The sequence below is a fragment of the Poecilia mexicana genome, unplaced genomic scaffold (genome assembly GCF_051168715.1).
Source record: "Poecilia mexicana isolate PSO_F unplaced genomic scaffold, ASM5116871v1 scaffold_6, whole genome shotgun sequence".
Classification (NCBI taxonomy): domain Eukaryota; kingdom Metazoa; phylum Chordata; class Actinopteri; order Cyprinodontiformes; family Poeciliidae; genus Poecilia; species Poecilia mexicana.
In genome coordinates this window covers 280,153-285,165 of record NW_028263375.1, presented here as the reverse complement: position 1 = coordinate 285,165, position 5,013 = coordinate 280,153, and the positions used below count along the sequence as shown (strand labels likewise).

Sequence of the window (5,013 nt, the reverse complement as noted above, 5' to 3'; positions counted from 1 at the left end):
GATGAATCTCACATCGGATTTTGGACTCAATCTCAGCTGCTGAAACTCTCTGAAGCTACAACTCGTCGGCTGAAACACACACACACACACACACACACACACACATATATATATATATATAACATCTATCCAATATATATTATTCACTATTAATCATTATTTATTTGTGTTTGTATAGTTATAAATATGTATTGATATTACTAAATAATTTATTAAATAAATTATGAACGGCTGTGTGCTTTGTAATATGCTCTTCATACATCGATATCAGAATATTCCATTCCTACTCTATTGTTATAGCCACTAAGCATATTTAAATATGATGAACTATGTCTTAAAAACATACTTAAATAATACAATTGTTTATAAATGTAGCTTTGATAGATGTTTGAATATGGTTTCCAGTAACAATAAAGCGTGTTATGATCGATTAAATGCGCTGATACGTCATTGTGCTTGTTAAACACATAAGCTAAGTGGAGTGGTGTACCGCTCCAAGATGGCCGCCCTAAATCTCGTCAGCGACAACAGGCGAGAGCGGTCCATGAGGCGTCTATCCTTATATTATGTCTATGGTTATAACGGCCAGACCTCCTGTTTAAAAAGAAGCCGAAGTTTGATACCTAATACATATGAGGTATGTGTCTTATTAACTTTACATTTTCTTTGAGAAAATAACATTGACTATGTTCTCTTTCTCTGTAATGTTAGCTATAAGCAATTCAAGCCAATCCTACCTTGCTGTAAGTTAATGTTAGCTAAAGTTATTAAACACAATTACTGTAGCGTTAGCCCTTAATATTAAATATATTTTAAAAACAGGCAAATTGTTTTTTCCCCCTCCAATTTTAATCTAGCAAATTAAAAGCTAATATATTAGTCAAAGTTATCCTTCATATGCATTATTTAGCGACTTGGCTGATGTGACACAGTGCTTGTGTTCTTTGCTTTGGGAAGTTTAGCCACATGAAGACCCAGGCTAGCCTAAGGACACATGGTGGGGAGGACAAAGTTGGCTAATGAAGACATGCTACGAGTGTGGAGGATGATAATAAGGACCAGCCACCAGAGAAAGAAGTTCCTACTTTACCAAAGAGAAAGAAGCAGATGAAATATTCCCCAAGAAAATTAGGTAAGTCGTTTTTGTGTTAATATTTTCACCATGTGAAGTGGGGTGGGACAGCCAGATAAGTGGGGAATGGGGAGCAGGAATCAACATTCACCAGCTGAGTTAAGTTACGTTTTAGACAACTAAAACTGATGTTAAATCTATTTATTTATTAATAAGCTTCTTGCAAACAACCCTAAGTTAGAGTATCTGGTTAGAAATAATTTAGAATGCTCATTAAGTAAAAAGATGCATTCATGTGCCTAAAACTATATGTTAAATGATGCATTCGAATAACAGTGGCAGACAAATATTTGATCAGAATAATTTTGTTCAGCTCCAGTTATTATTCCACTTGTATTAAGAAATAATTGTATTGCACTTTATAACAACCAGTCATGTTAACTAGGCATTTGTCTGCCAGTCTACCATTCTGACAGGGTGCAGCAAGGGACATTTTTGAAATGGTATTTAAATAAATGCTGGAATATGATGACATTGTTTTTTGTTTTTGTTCTTTTTTTAAGTGACCACAATGAACTGAGTCATCACCGACTATGAGAATGTCCAGAAGAGATTCACCAAGTTTGAATTCATGAAAAGGCTTTCGCCATGATTAACTATTGCAAGAACAGCTGTAATTTCTGAGCATTTCTGGACACCTTCAAAGAGCTGCTTCCAGGAAATGAAGACAAGAAGAAGATCTCCTGTTTTCAGAGCATTACAGGAAGACTATTACGAAGGAGATGGCTGACATAATCAAAGCAAAAAATGTTACTGTTGAAAGAACCTATTTTCTTAAGTTAAAGAATAAGTAATTATGTTTTAGTTTTTCAATCAGCATTTCAGAGTAACAATATACTGACCAGACGTTAAACCCTCTGTTATCTTAGAACAAGTTATCTTTTGTTTTATTCCAATGTACAAAGGGTTTGTTCTACAGTTATGATGGTAGTTATAAGTAGTCCAGTGTGTTTCACTTCATTTGAGGTAAGACTTAATATCAATAACTCTGTTAGCATTGCATTTGACACTGTAATACTAAATTATATCTTTATAATTGTTGCTACTAGTTTCAATTTACTTGAGGTAACAGTTAATATTAATGACACTGTAATAACACTTAATGACATATTCATAACTGGTGCTACTTGTTCCACTTTAGTTGATGTAAAAGAAATTGTTAAGTCTGTTATTAAATCATTTGACCATGTAATAAAGCTTAGTGAAATCTTTTTTGCTTGTCCTACTTGTTTTGCTTTATTTCAGGGAGTGGAAATATTAATCATTGTTTTGTTAAAGCTTTTGCTAGTGTAATAATTAAATCATTATGACCACTATTATGACAAATTTATCTTAGATCATGATTTCTTGGTTAATGGCAAGTTGTCATAACAGAGACAATTTTGTCTAGGTTAATGACAAGTTGTCATAACGAAGACATTTTTGGCGAGGTTAATGACAAATTGTCATAATGAAGACATTTTTGGCGAGGTTAATGACAAGTTGTCATAACGAAGACATTTTGTCTAGAATAATGTCAAGCTGTCATAACGAAGACATTTTGAATAATGTCAACTTTGTATTAAAAGTGTCATTATTTACCGAATGACGCTTTATGACAACAGTCATAACTATTCATGAAGACTTATTGATGTTCATGACAGGTGTTATGTCATGTTTATGACAGTGTCATGACAGTCTTATTCAACCCCCTTCAAATAAAGTGTTACCCAAAGTTCTTTGCTGGTTGTAAAATAGCTATGATGTTTGATTCTGAAGAGGAAAAGGTGGAAAATGTTTGTTAGGTTGCTTTTAGCCCAAAACTGTGTGCAAAACAACATCCTTGGGACTCACCCGAGTCACTAAAACCAACCTGGCTCAGCAAAAAGTGCACGTTGTAATAAAAGAGAGAGTGACTGTTAACAGGTGTGCCTTGTGGAACTAGCTGGCTGCAGGCTGCTCAGTATGGCTAATTCACAGGGGGAAGACGGGTCGGACATCTGGATGGAGGTCATCAGAAACCAGGCGAGTCTTTCTCAATACCAGCTTAAACAGAGTTTACTTAAGTCCTGGACAGGGTAAATCCCAACAGATTTAGGAAACTTAATTCACCCGTTAGACGGAGAGCTGGTTGCACATCTCCCCCTCTTAGAAGGAGAAGTAGAGAGAGAAGAGGACAACAACAAAATGTACCTAGAATTGTACACATTCTTTATCATACATATGATAAAGAATGTGTACAATTCTAGGTCTATTATTTAAAATTCAGACTCGGATATTTAAACTGAGACTGTTTTGAAGCTCACAGCATGCTGATGTCCTTCCTCTTTGGCCACTTAATGCATACACTTATTTAATAGAGCATGAGCAGATCAGGCTAACAGTGTAAGTGATTCATTACTTTGACTCACTAAGTTTTTTTTTCAGGAAGTTTTCTAGTGATTTGTGTTTTATTACACAAATCTTCAGTGTCAGATTGACATGTTTTCCTCAGGGTGAAAAAACAAGAAGTCCAAACATCATACATAGAAATGTGTTTGACATTCTTTGTTTGTGTGCAGAAGCAGATTTTGTTCTTGGAGCTGTGCTTACTTGTTCCTGACCTTACACCATGCACAGTGGTGTAGAAAATAGACTAAACATCCCACCAAAGGGATGGCATTTTCACTGTCGGTGATCAGTAACTATTCCATCTTTTTGGAAACAAACACAAAACAATGATAGTTAAACTATATTCCTATAGCAACATTTAAGTGTTTTTGTTTTTTTTGTTTTTTAATAATCTGAGAATACATCATTTTCTAAATTCTTTAGCCATGTCTTAGGCTAAATGCATCTTCTGTATCACACACTGCCTCTAACAACTATTTGCCCCCAAGTGAAGATGTTAAGAGCCATAAAGTAAATTTATTTCTTTCAGTAGCAGAATGTCACACTGAAAGTTTTAAAAGTTGAACCAATATTTGAGAGAAAGAGAAAGACAAAGGTTTACTAGAAAACATTGGACAAATTAATTAGCATCTCTGGTGTTAGAACCTCACTGGAGCCAATAGGACAACACTTAGCCTTCCATAACATTTCACAAGGTTACACTGAGGGGGACCTTTGCTCAATTTGTCTGGATGGCCCAGGGTATTGGATACTGTGCTAAAGGTCTTCTCATATTTGTTTCCCGCCATAATACAAGCATAAATCAACAGGATCAAATAAAATGAAGAAATGAAAAAAAGGTTTAATGTTCCAACAGTGGTGAAAACACTCATTCCTACCATATATGATGAACGGCGTTATGAGTGGACAAAACTTATTTTGCTAGATAATTGGATGGAGGGTCTGTTTTCACTTTTCCCAAAAGTTGTGTTGTCAAGTTTAGTAGAAACACATTGAAGAATAATATGTGAATATGCACAAACATTTAGTATGAGTCACATCCCGTGTGACTCCTCCCCTTCCACTGTTTTAGCTTAGAAGTGTACCAAAGATCCGTTGTACTGCAAACATATCTGTATGCGTAAAAACTTAGGCTTTTTTTCACTTACATTGCTTGTGACAGATTCCTTAATTTCCCATAATCTGAATGGATACAAACAAGTTTGTGCCTAGCCCTGTTTTTTGTTTTTTTTCCCCCATCAGGGCAGCTGTTGCACAGCACAGTGTCAGTCTTGCTGTGCCTACTCTCAGCCTCATCAGATCAGTATTGCATACAAAAGAGTTTGATGTGAACATGATTTCAAGCAGCTCACCGTTCAACAACTGACCTTTGTGTGGATGATTCCAGTAAACTAGGACCTTAACTTTGAAGACAAAGTGTTGACCCTATTCACTGACGTATGTCTGGATGAAGAAATAATCCAAAATTATGTCCTGCACCTGTCAGCAGTCATAATGTTGTTTCTAACTGG

The 5,013-nt window shown here is 35.4% G+C and overlaps 1 long non-coding RNA gene across 1 annotated transcript; it reads left to right on the top strand.

Annotated features, from left to right (window-relative positions):
* Nucleotides 1–498: 498 nt before the first annotated feature.
* LOC148158499 (uncharacterized) lies at nucleotides 499–1,077 on the top strand. Its single transcript, XR_015763132.1, has 2 exons — nucleotides 499–637; nucleotides 958–1,077. It is a non-coding gene; the product is annotated as an uncharacterized LOC148158499 (long non-coding RNA).
* The last annotated feature ends 3,936 nt before the right edge of the window (nucleotides 1,078–5,013 follow it).